General features: G+C 40.3%; 1 protein-coding gene and 1 long non-coding RNA gene across 3 annotated transcripts in view; both read left to right on the top strand.

The window, feature by feature from the left end:
- LOC134205184 (neurotrimin) overlaps positions 1-13,423 on the top strand; it is a 972,131-nt gene that overhangs the window by 762,474 nt on the left and 196,234 nt on the right. The window lies entirely within an intron of this gene.
- Positions 6,845-8,170, top strand: LOC134206876 (uncharacterized). 2 transcript variants are annotated; one of them, XR_009978322.1, is made up of 4 exons: positions 6,845-7,039; positions 7,097-7,194; positions 7,257-7,322; positions 7,444-8,170. It is a non-coding gene; the product is annotated as an uncharacterized LOC134206876 (long non-coding RNA). The 2 variants fall into 2 exon arrangements; XR_009978321.1 differs by having other exon boundaries at positions 7,406-8,170.

The raw sequence follows: 13,423 nt of genomic DNA, 5'->3' as shown, positions 1-13,423 counted from the left end.
TGTGTTATTAGCGCGGTACAGTTGCTCCGTCTCTTCACGGTTTCGATCTTCCTGCTGGCGCATCTTCCTCCGGAAAATCGAGTTTTGTCTGTTCCGCACCTGTTTATTTCGTGCCTCGTTCGCCCTCGTGCGGTGTTGTAGCAATCTCGCCCATGCTGCATTCTTCTCTTCTACTAACTGCTCACATTCGCCGTCATACCAGTCGTTTCTCTGATCCGGGGCCACCGTTCCAAGTGCAGCGGTTGCGGTGCTTCCAATGGCGGATCGAATATCTCTCCAGCCATCTTCTAGAGACGCTGCGCCTAGCTGCTCTTCCGTTGGGAGTGCCACTTCCAGCTGCTGCGCGTATTCTTGGGCGAGTCTACCGTCTTGTAGCCGCCCAATGTTAAGCCGCGGCGTCCGACTTCGACGCGTGTTGTACACCGTCGAGAGTTTTGAGCGCAGGCATACTGCAACGAGGTAGTGGTCGGATTCAATATTCGCACTGCGGTAAGTGCGTACGTTCGTGATGTCGGAGAAGAATTTACCGTCGATTAGAACGTGGTCGATTTGGTTTTCCGTTTCTTGGTTAGGTGATCTCCATGTGGCTTTGTGGATATTTTTGCGGGGAAAGAAGGTGCTTCGGACTACCATTCCGCGGGAGGAGTTTTGCGAAGTTTATGCATCGTTGGCCGTTGTCTTTCGATACGGTGTGCAGACTATCCGGTCCGATGACCGGTCTATACATTTCCTCCCTTCCTACCTGTGCGTTCATGTCACCGATGACGATTTTGACGTCCCGCAGTGGGCATCCATCGTATGTCTGCTCCAGCTGTGCGTAGAACGCTTCTTTCTCGTCGTCGGGTCTCCCTACGTGTGGGCAGTGCACGTTGTTGATGCTATAGTTGAAGAAACGGCCTTTAATCCTCAGCTTGCACATCCTTGCGTTGATTGGCTGCCACCCAATCACACGATGGCGCATCTTACCCAGCACTATGAAGCCGGTTCCCAGCTCATTGGTGGTGCCACAGCTTTGGTAGAAAGTAGCCGCTCGATGCCCGCCTTTCCACACTTTCTGTCCTGTCCAGCAAATCTCCTGCAGCCCCACGACGTCGAAGTTGCGGGGATGTAATTCATCGTAGAGTATCCTGTCGCAACCTGTGTAACCTAGCGACTTGCAGTTCCATGTTCCAAGCTTCCAATCGTGATCCTGTATTCGTCGCCTAGGTCTTTGCCGATTATATCGAGTCGCATTATCTCTTATATTGTTCGTAATTATTGGTTTTCCAGGCGGCTTATTGGGCCTGCGCAAACCTCCTGTCTCGTCGGAGGGCCGTCGTGTCAGGGCTGTTTAGCGTCCCACCTAACACCAGGACTTGGGCTTGTGCGCTTTGAGCGGCACACGGTCGTTTTGGTGGGGCCTACTTGCGGATACATGCAGCTTTTTATAGAGGTTTAACAGGGCCCACTGTCAAACCCCACCACATCCTAGGCAAGCCCCACAATGCAGATGGCAGATCGCAGATGGCCTGGGGAGGGATCGTCAAGCCCTTGGACATAGTCCCTGCTGCCCGCACCCCTCTCAAAGCGATGTTGAATAGCAGACATAAAAGACCATTATATTGCCGTAACCTTCTGCACATTTCAAAGGGACTTGAAAATTCATCGCACATCACTCGATCCATCGTCTCCTGCATCAACCGTGTCAGTTTATATGAAAATCCGTTTTCGTGCATTAGCTGCCATAGCTCGATGGATTGTATCATATGCGCTTTGAAGATGATGTTCCACATTCACAGGTTCCATTAATGACCTGGCGAAATATTTCACAAGCTAAGCCATTGCTTTCCTTCGTCACGGGTTGCCTAGCGCCTTGGGATTCGGGGATTGGGAAGTCATGTTTTCAGCTTCAGTGTGTGGAGCAGAGTCTGAGAATTTCAAATTCACTACAAGTTATACAAGTGAAAAAATTAGAGCCCTCGAACGTGTTCAAACTGCTGTGGAACTTCTTCTTCTTCTCCTTCTTCTCCGTTGGTGATTGGCATTACATCCCTCTCTGGGACATTTCCGCCTCGCAGCTTAGTGTTCATTAAGCACTTTCACACAAACCGAAAATTGTCTAGACCGGCACCGGGAATCGAACCCAGCCACTCTCACCATGGTCTTGCTTTGTAGCCTAGCATCTTACCGCATGGCTAAGGAGGGCTGTGGAACAACTATGTCGTTATGTTGGAGCAATTACCAAATCAAACTACAGAGATTGCCGCCAACTTATTCGTTGCTCTCAAAGAACGAACCGAAGAGAGACGATCAGAATATGCTGATATTTTTGCTTTTCAGAATAATTTTGCTCGTAAAGCAATCGATCAAAAACGATTTTGGCATTTTCTTCAAGACATTCAGAGCTTCTTTGATTAAGCAAGCGTTCTTGGAACGTGAAGTTGAGATCTGTACGAAGAAGATGTCTCTATGGATTTCTGAATTATCGGTTGAAGAAGGACCCGTGAAGAGACATTTGCATTGCTGATGGCAACTACGTTTCTTGCAAGCAATCCGTAAATAATTCTCCTATGAATCTGAAGGGAATAAGGCAAGTACATGACATTAATTTTTTACGCCCTTGCAACCATTCGTCCTACTTTGGTTGAACCAGAGAGAGCATTTTCAGTAGCTGGCGACATTGCCAACAAAATCCAATGAGGATTGGGATTGTATCGGTCAGAATGTTATATCAACCTAAGTTTTACTTTACCCAACTCAATAAGCAATTATTTTGACATTTGTAGTTTGTTAAAACAATTTGTTTTACACCCAAAAGTTCAAAAACAAGTTTTTTTTTTCAGAAATTGTCACAAATACCGGTATTACCGGTATTGATTCCACCAAAAACCGAATACCGGTATTTGTCGGAAATGACCAATACCGATCGAACTTCATAGAATTCCTATTATTGAGACATTGCAACAAATGTCCAATAAAATAATTTCCAATTTTGAACAAAAATCCTTGCATTCTTCTATTACGATGATTATTTCCTTGTACAGTTAGTATAAATTAGGTTAAGTTAAGTTTAAGTTTAAGTTTAAAACATTGCAATTTCTACACGGTTCAATTCAACCTAAGGAAAAATCCTAACAGCCAGAGTCAATCGAAATTTATTAATGATAATTAGAAATGTATCAGAGCAAATAAGGGTGATAGTGTCAAGAAAACACGGAACACCTAGTCTAAGAGATGAATGCATGTATAAGTTAATTAGCCAATAAAATTAAAACGGCCTGAATGTTTGGTATACATAAGGGCAGGGCGTTTTGCCAGACGTTTTATATCCCTTTATTAGTACCTCATAATAAAAAGGTTACAAGCCTTTATGTGCTTGACATTAAAAAGCCAGCATCATCAATTTAAGCAAGTTTGAATTACATTTCGATAGTTTCAATATCATTGGAAAGCAAATTCTGCTGGGTGCGCCGTGCTTGTGTCCAGTAGGTAAGGGCATATCGTCCTGCCTACATGAGGACGATTTGACCAGTGAAACACATTTTCAAAAAACGCAATATTATTGATAATGGAAGCATTTATAGGGAGACCAGAACTGGTTAGTCGAGTTTTGCTTTCGGAATGTCTGTATTCATTCTGATTAGATTTTTTGAAAACGATTTTCAGTGTCATAAATATACAAGTCTTGTGCACATTTGTGACATACATATTGTCATCGATGAAAAAAAATTGAGGATAAAGTCATGAACAAACAAATGCGGTGAAAAAAAATCGGTCAACCTACCCCAGGCTTGGGGTAGGCCAAGGTCGTTTAAATAAGTAAAGCACATCAAATGAATCGGTGAAAAATGAACGCAAAAATATGAACTCTTCTCTTTCTTGTCATGGGTTAATCGATTTGTTCTATCAGGGACCTGGATTTTTTAAATTATTTTCAGTGCAAATTCCATATAAATCTTAAATGATACCCATATAGAACAAACTATCATTATCGGGGGAGACGGGAGGTATCTTTTGGAAATTCCCGTTATGAAGAAATAGGTAAGAATACATAAATGGTGAGTACATATTTGTGAAAATATATACGTGAGAGCTTTACAATTGCCTTTCAGTTCAGCAATTGTGTTCTCTGCTTGCATTTACGTACGGGGGGCGCTTGCAATGTTCATACGCTTGCCATACTTTTTGGTTTGATTAATTTGTGAACAGACCCTTATTCACTTAGTGATATTTTCAGACTTGTATTTCAGCTCGGCATCACGACCGCTGAATCAAAACTTTTCTAAAACCAAAATATCGGTGGAATACCAATGAAAATAGATACTGTCAATTTTCTTGTCATAAGACGAGTTTGTACTATTCCATTTAATTCCACTACTTTATTGTACCTTTGACAGATACGTATTTCGACCTCAACAGTAAGGCCGTCTTCAGTGTCTCGCACTCTATTTTCATTGGTGGAGTACATTATTCAACTTATTATTGTTATTTTTGTAATGAGCGCGAGTGGTGCTCGCATAAAGTGCTCAGTGTAGCTACTTTTGGAATAAGCGCGAGTGGTGCTCGCATAAAGTGCTCAGTATTGCTATGTTTGTAATGAGCGGGAGTGGTGCTCGCATGAAGTGTTCAGTGTTGCTATTTTTGTAATGAGCGCGAGTGGTGCTCGCATAAAGTGCTCAGTATTGCTATTTTTGTAATGAGCGCGAGTGGTGCTCGCATAAAGTGCTCAGTGTTGCTATTTTTGTAATGAGCGCGAGTGGTGCTCGCATAAAGTGCTCAGTGTTGCTATTTTTGTAATGAGCGCGAGTGGTGCTCGCATAAAGTGCTCAGTGTTGCTATTTTTGGAATGAGCGCGAGTGGTGCTCGCATAAAGTGCTCAGTATTGCTATTTTTGTAATGAGCGCGAGTGGTGCTCGCATGAAGTGCTCAGTGTTGCTATTTTTGTAATGAGCGCGAGTGGTGCTCGCATAAAGTGCTCAGTGTTGCTATTTTTGTAATGAGCGCGAGTGGTGCTCGCATAAAGTGCTCAGTGCAACTAAGTGTTGCTAATTTTTGTAATGAACGCGAGTGGTGCTCGCAAAAAAAGTTCCCAGTGGAAACATATGAAAAGCAGTGATCTATCTGATAATATAATTGCAATATTTACAATTTAAAACGACATGGAGTGTAGCAAAGCGTCTAAATTAAAATGATTTTGCGGAGACTAGCCAGCCTCGGGCTGAAAGTCTCCCTAATAAAGACACACAAAAAAAATGATTTTGCATACTAATGTGATATCTAGCACTCGAAATCGTAAGTAACCAATATTCCCTTCCAAACTTTAGGTTGTTCTCCTTGGAGGAAATTGTAATAAATAGATAGAGCTGAGGATGTAGATGCAAAAAAAAACGAATATTTGATTTGAAAAAAAAGCATCTGAGCACAGGCCGTAGAAAATAGTTTAGCATGTATTTAGCTCATTTCCGCTCCATTTTTATTCAATATCTTCTTCTTCTTCTTCTATATCTCTATATACATAAAAATGAATTTCTGTCTGTCTGACCCTAATAGACTCGGAAACTACTGAACCGATCGGCGTGAAAATTTGTATACAAAGGTTATTGGGGCTGGGGAAGGTTTTTAAGATGGTTCGAGTTCCCTCCCCTCTTTGGAAAGGGGGGCTCCCATTCAAATGAACCAGCAATTTCCGCAAAACTCCAGAACTAATCAGACAATAAATCAATTTTAGACGAAACAAAGTTCGTCGGGTCTGCTAGTTAATAATAAAAAATGATTGGTCTCATAATAGTCAAATTCAGCAACCCAACACACGACTTAAACTGAAAAAAAAGCTAGTTTCAAGCAGAAGAAGACTAATTTTTGTTGAGTAAGCGCCCTATCAGCTTCCAATGTTTATTGGGAAGCAACTAATAAGAAAATTAATCTTTGAACAAAGCCATTTTCATAATATTTGGCAAGTGTAATAATAAAAAAATCGAAAAGTCCTGAGAAGGGGGGAATGTGTGGCAGTGAAATAGCACTTGCCGTTTACTATATAAGTAAATATTCAATGGCTTTGAAACCATCAAAGTAAGCCTGATACCAATAATCGAATAAACAATAATCCAAGCAGTCGTTGCACGTGGATGTCAGTTACATGTGCTGCACCATCCAAGGTAAAAGGGTTTCCTGGAGACTCCCGCTTGTATATTAACGGAACAAACTCCACACTCGCTACTTTTCTTTTCTTCGTCAGCATATTCTTACATTTGATATAATTTTCGCTCCCTTCAATTCTGCTTCTATTGAGGAATCGTTGTCGATTGGCATTTACTAAATTTTCAATTCAATCAAACTTACCCCACTGGATGTTCCCGAGATCAATCACGATTTTCAAACACAAAAGTGAGGTTTCCCTGGAAAAAATAAGCCATTTTGTAGGATTTTAAATACCATTTTCAGCGTACCATTTTTTGGAGATCAGATGAACATGGACTCGTGTTATTTATATTTTGCGATCAAACTGTCAATAGTTTTGCTCATTGCGGCGCCTCACTCCACAACGCACATTATATCCTCGTATATGTGGTCTCATCCTAAATACACTATTTCAGCTTCAGGATGATCAAATCTAAAATTTGGTACACTGATCCTGTAACCGTTCGGTTTCAAATATATAGCTTGCTGACTCCACCGCAAGTCGATATCTCATGTCCCACCCTAATCTTAGAAACTGACAGCATCGAATGAATGTGAGCACTGTTGGTCATTTGACAAACTGAGTTCTCATTCAAATTTCCCATCCATTCCTTTACATGAACACTTCGCACAGCGGATTCAAAGTGAGAAACACTGAAACGAAAATAATAATAAACTTGACAAATAGGGGTCACTAGTATGTGAAAATATGAATGTTCCTGCAGGGTAGGAGGAAACAAAATGTCAAACTTCGTAACTTTTACGAAGTTTGTTCTCCGTCTTCTCACGTTTTCCGATAAATACCCTCAGCCATCTTTAAGAAGCTCTTTTACTGTGACAACCTGAGAAGAAGTGAAGTGCGCGTCGTGTAATAATCAAAATTGTAAGGCTGAAATTATAGCCCATATTCCTTATTATTCTAAATTTTGTGTCTTTTTAGAAGAATCTCAGGGTCGCAAGTTAAAAGTATTAGACCAGCAAGTAAAGAGTCTAAGAAATTAAATCACAGAAAGTGAAAAAAGTAAAATCTATAGTACGGTTAGTGAGGTAGTCATTATTGAAGATAAAACCTAACCTAATTTAAAACAATTGTATTACAGGCTTTTTATGAGTCAATGTAAAAAGTGTTAAAATAGTGCGCGGATAAACGAATAGACAAGAAAAAGGTAAAGAAAAGAACATAAATGTTAGAACTAAATGAGAAAGCATAAATACGTCACATGGTAGGGGTACTAATGCCCAATGGCAGGTCCACAATCAGGGCTTTTTTCTTATCATTCGGAACAGGTTCCGACTATTTCGTTCGACCGTGTAAGGTACAACCAAAGCCAGTGGTTCCACAGCGTCGACGCAAGGACTATGATTCCGATGGAATAACTCTCGGTCTAGTGGAAGTGTAGTGATGATTTCCATTGTGGTGGTAAACGGCTGGGCGAAACAAAGTGTCCCGAAGAAACGGTCTGAAAACTCGCCGACCTTAATTTCGTTCTGGCCATGTTCGAATTTGGCGATAAGCAAAGGACCATCCGAGCAGAGTCACTGTTAGAAGCGTCGTTAGCCGACGCCTGCGGAGGCCATTTTGTTTCGGCCATGTTTGAATTCGACGATCATCCAAGTACCATTCCAGCGGCGTTCTATTCCGCCGTGATAGGAGCGTTAACCCACCATCGGCCGTCGGCCATGTTCTTGCCCACCCAAAATAAAACCACCATCGCTACCACCTCATCGACAAACACCATCGCGACCACCTCATCGACAAGCTCTATAGCTACCACCTAATCGACAAGCTCCATCGCTACCACCTCATCGACAAACACCATCGCGACCACCTCATCGACAAGCTCTATCGCTACCACCGCATCGACAATCTACCAAGCCATTCCGGATACAGGGCATGACGATGCCCTGCAAGCAAGTACCCTACCATTTGTGACGTCAGGTCAAGACTAGTCTAAGAGAGAAACCCCCCCCCCCTATGTGTAATACAATTAAGATAAGAATAAGTTGAAATTATGATGGTAGATGTTTCTTTTAAAAACTACGCATCCTTGGAACAATAAGGGTTTTGATTTTCCGTCTTTTCGTGCTTCAAGAGCAACCATGCCTCGTCCTCTTCGGTAAAACAGAGCTCAGCTTCTTTAGGGCTTTTGAGCCAGTTATGCGTGAAGGCTTTGCATGAACGTCCATTCATATTGATGTCACCTCACTGGGTAAGTGTTCATTTTCTTTGAGTTCCCTGGAGTGAATGAGTGATTCATGGAAATAATGGAAGTGAAAGGGTTTATGCCGATTAATCGACCCTGTGTCTCCTTTCCTATCCGCGAGCAGCGAGCTAGTTTCAATCCTGAAGAATAAACTCCAATTGACGCTTTTTCGGAGGGTGTTCCAACGGTAATAACTTTCTGGAGCAAAACTCAATCTATGGGCTTTCTCTTGCTCCCGGCAAAATAGGTTCAAGCAGCAGTGTACTCGAGGCTGTGTTTTTTTACTGGTGCTTAGGAAATGAGTCTTGAACTCCTACATGGTCGAAATGGTGGTATTCCATGGACACCCAGTGTATTTTTTGTTTGCTTCCACTCGACTATGTATGAATTAAATTGTTTTCGTTATTAAGTACATTTTCAAATCATTTCTGGTTCATTTCGTAAAAAAGCGAAAAATGATTAGAACCTTTAAATTAGTTTTGATTAAATTGACTCCAATCGAACCTTTTTGTAAGAGTGGTAATAGTTGCTTTCAGTTATTTCAAAACGAGAAGGTTATTATTTTAGCATTCCATTCCATTTTCCTTTTTTAATAGAAGTTGTTTTGCCACATTTCTTTCTCCAAATTACAACCTGGTTCAATTTTGTTCCAACGTTTCCTAGCAGACTACGAGTTTTTCCCTATTGTCCACATTTCCATAGCGCACAAATTGAGATAAATAGAAAATGGCAATTCGAATTACTAAAGCTGAAACCAAAATCCACCTGCGGAACCCCAACCCGTAGCCACACATTTTTGGTTTTCTGGAGGGATGGCATCGCGGCACGGTATGGCACCAGCCAGCAGCAAGAACGAATAAAAGCAATCGGAGCCAATTACGATAACAGTCAGCATGTGCACCGTGTAAGAAGATTTACGACGCAGTAGCATGCAAACTTCCGGTTCATTTCTTGTCGGCAAAGAAAGCGGTACACTTGCTTTTGGCTTGACTTATGGAACATGACCCCACGTAGCAAGTTCTGGGTCCAATAATCTCAACGCGAACGATTGCCTTGCAGCGAATTATTTTCATAGCCCTATCGGCGAATTAAGTTGTTGATTTTTATTTATTTCAATGATTCGTGCTTCAAAGCCATCGCGTAACATCTATCCCGGGTGATTAGTGTTGGTGTATCATGGTTGAAGAGCAGATTGAAGCATGTTTCCATAATTCAATTCTGCTTTATTAGGATTCATTAAAAGCAAAGATAATCCCGGGGAGTGTGTATTTTCAGCATTTGGCAACTAATTCCGAACCGAGCGCAAAAAGGTGTCAGTTATGATCTATAAACTAGGCTGGGCTGCATTATTTACCACCCCACAGGGAACCCAAAGCTGTGAATCCCTGTGTGCTATGCTCGCTTCCGAATCCGAACCATAAATTTCTCTCTCCGCTGGTCCGTATCTAATCTTTCACGCCTATCGGTGCGATATCCCGATAGCCTGCTCACACTAGTTAACAGTTTCCCCTAACGGCTCTAAGGCTTAGCTCAAATTCTACAGCAACAGCAACTGGAGAAGAACTCGTCAGAGGATCCAATCTACATTATTAAGTGAAAAAATCCACAAACAATTGCCAATTTTTACAGAAAAGATGGAAAAATATTAAATGAAAAAAATTGAATGTTCGAACGTACTAATTTAAGATAAATTAAAATTGTTTTTTGCAATTCCTGATCATAATACCTGGTTTACAGTTCGTCTTTGAATGCTAAAATGGCCTACTTTTCCATACCAACCAAATGGGTGCTTTAATGACCATTATGCAACTCAAATGGGTTGCATAATATCCATTATAGCACTCATTTGGGTGCTATAATGAAAAACCAACATGAGAACAGTAGCTACACGACTTCATTTTGCTGAATTTGCTTGGGTAAGTGTTCAAATAGTGTATTCTCTGCGTAGCGTCATAAATTAAATATTTTGATGGACATGAAATCATAATTTTCCAAATGGTAGTCCATCTATCGCTTCGTGGTTTGAAGAGCTATGCAGTGTGGTACGATAACATAGAATCTGATAGTTCTCTGCAGCAACATGATTTATTCGCAAGAATGGTCATGTGGAGTAAATAAAACTGTAAAATTTGGTACATTTTTACCATAATGAAGCTCATTTTTCGTCATTGCAAAAAATAGCGTGTGCAACTCGTTGCAAAACTCGATTTTTTCAGCACTCGTAGTATTTATCCAACTCGGCAAGCCTCGTTGGATAAACGTACAACTCGTGCTGAAAAAATCATCTTTTTGCAACTAGTTGCACAAACTACTATTATGCTTCCGATGAAAAAATTGTAAGAAAAAAAAACAAAAACATTTAAAATATGAAACATTTTTATCATGACTTCAAACTATTTCAATATTGTTCATGTTGAATTGAACGCATATAAGGCGCTAGATTTAACACTCTCCAGCTGTGAATGAATGTAAAGCTTACAATAGAGGCAAATGTATTTTCTTTAAACATAACTCCTTTTTGTCATGAGCGATTTTTGTCATGATTATTTTAGAAAATAATTACGGAACGTATACGTTTCACTGTAAGAATTTCAGATCCTACCTGGTACATCACAAGAGACCGACCGACACAATCGAAGGCTTAAAAGCAGTTCCAACTGGCAGGTCCAGAACAAAACCCGCCCGTGGGATTAACCCAGTTGGGCACAGCAAAGGAAAAACATGTGTGCAAGATTTCATTTTTTTTTCCTCTCTTTTTCTTAGAACATAACAGTGAAAGGATCGCTCAGCATGTGGTTCTCCCTGAGTACACATATATGAAGCGATTTCCGCCCGGCCCGTCTTCGGATGAGTGGGGCGATTTGGCAACCCCCCGGAAAGGGTTCAATTAATATTTTATCGGCCCGTCGTCTTCTCCGGCGCTGCTGTCACCCTTGGCCGGTGCCGTTGAGGTCTACCGCTTTTTGAGTGCCAGTCCTTTCTTCTCGGTCGTTTGTTGTCAGGCGGGAAAAGTGTAGAAAATTGGATAATGGCATCCTTTCTCCGGTGGAGCGTAGCTGCGAGAAATTCTCAGTTCTCCTGGAATAAAGCCATAAATCATTATTATCTCATCCGTGTATACATGTGTCGGATGTTCGTACTTGAAGATGCTTTCAGTGCCTGGAAAATGGGTTCGCTGGCGGCTTTATATGAACTGACAAGCTTCAGAATGGCAGCTGCGATTTCCATCTGGTGTACTTGAACTTGAACTTTATTTTGAAAAAAATCTTAAAACAATCGAAAAATAAAGCACTGTTTTATAAAATTTGCAGTAGTTTTTTTTTGCGTAAATAAGTGATTTAGATTCTTTTCATTACGAATAGTATTATATGAAACTCTATGACGGAAAGATAGAGTGAGTTATGGTTTCGTCTTGAAATTTCGTTTGAACATTTAGATTTAATAAATACACTTTCACAGTCTTTAATACCTACGTCAGTGAACGAAAATAGCCCACACTTCTTCTGAAGTAAATGCCATGAAACGTGTCTAGAAATAGTAAAAACAGAACAACCGGCCTTGATCTCCGATTAAATGAAGCTGTAATTATATTGTGATTAAAATGTCATTAATCTTTTTTCCGGGCACGCGTAACTGGTTTTTCCGTCATTGATAGGGTAACCTATAAATCTTCCCATGGACCTCCTACACGAGTAGGCCGCTGAAGATTATTCCGAATAGCAGCTTGGCTCGCAATATATTTTTTCTGCTACCATCCATGCTTTATTGTATTGAATTCGAGTATTATTAGCTCATTTCCATGAAAACTAGTTCAACTTTCGTGAGTCTGATATATTTCTTCAAGCCAAAACATGCCAATTTTGTTTATTGCTGCTTATCAGTCATTGGCGTTGTTTGGCACAGACGTAGAGGCTGCATAATTTATGAAGCACTTGATATCTCAATTTTCAACGCAATAAAATCAAATTTATCGTCCACCAGAATAAACTCCCACAGACACGAATTACAGAAGCATCACGAAAATAGGTTGATTGACATTTATTCAAAATAGTAATTCATGTGATCGAATACAGAAGGAATTCCATTTCCCGAATTTTTTTCTTGTTTTGGGAGTACGAAAGCAAACGTTTGCATATCCAGAGATTTTTTTTAGTATAAATCATAAAATCTTAAAACGGTTTTATTAAACAGAAGAAATTTGATTTTTAAGTAAAAATTCCAAACACGCAAGTTTGGCGGTTTAAATATTTTCTGTCAGAGTTGCTGCAAATATTACCAAATTTTCATCTTTTCATTTAAACACGCGCTTTGATTTAAGGTCAAGCAAATATGGCGCGGCATCAACGTCAGTGTAGAAAACGTTTTATGCTTTTCATAATTTTATCATAAAGAAACGTGCGCAACCTGTTCCTAGCTCGTTGTAAATGGTTCCCATGATTCGGCTTATATTTGTGTGAAAAACGAACAACTGATTTGTATTGGTTTCCAAACGAACATGAATAAAAGAAGTTTTTCATCTCTCAACACTTAACAAGTGGTTTTATTTTTCTACAATTTCCCCCGAATTTTCGAGATTTTAGAAATTAAATCTCTGTATTGGGGCAGCTCAATATCAGACACATTGTAAAAGAATTATGTGTATGCCTAATAACTCTCTGTGAAAATTACTTCAAAGTAAACTTCTTTGCCTGTCACGCAAAACATTGCTTCAAACATGTTCAATAATAACTGAAACGAGAATTTGCTCAGTCGTCCCTGTATTTGTATGTTTGCGGTTTTGTAATGGTCTGAGATTAGCTTCTTGTAGATCACCAAATTCATCACACACACAGTTTTTGTTGTTCAACAACACTCACTCAGATCAGATTATAAAACATTATTCCCAAGAATTAGCGGGAAAACAAACAACAAATGCCGATATTTCGGCGAAAATAATGATTTATTTTGGCTTTGATATGCGGGGACAGCTTAGGAGCTGTCCATAAGCCACGTAATCTATTGGGAAAAAGATTGTACGGAATCAAATTGCATCACTTAGAGCATCATTATCGGTCGCGAGCATT

This window comes from Armigeres subalbatus, chromosome 1 (genome assembly GCF_024139115.2).
Source record: "Armigeres subalbatus isolate Guangzhou_Male chromosome 1, GZ_Asu_2, whole genome shotgun sequence".
Lineage (NCBI taxonomy): Eukaryota > Metazoa > Arthropoda > Insecta > Diptera > Culicidae > Armigeres > Armigeres subalbatus.
The sequence above is the reverse complement of the archived record's forward strand: the minus strand, read 5'-3'. Positions and strand labels throughout refer to the sequence as shown.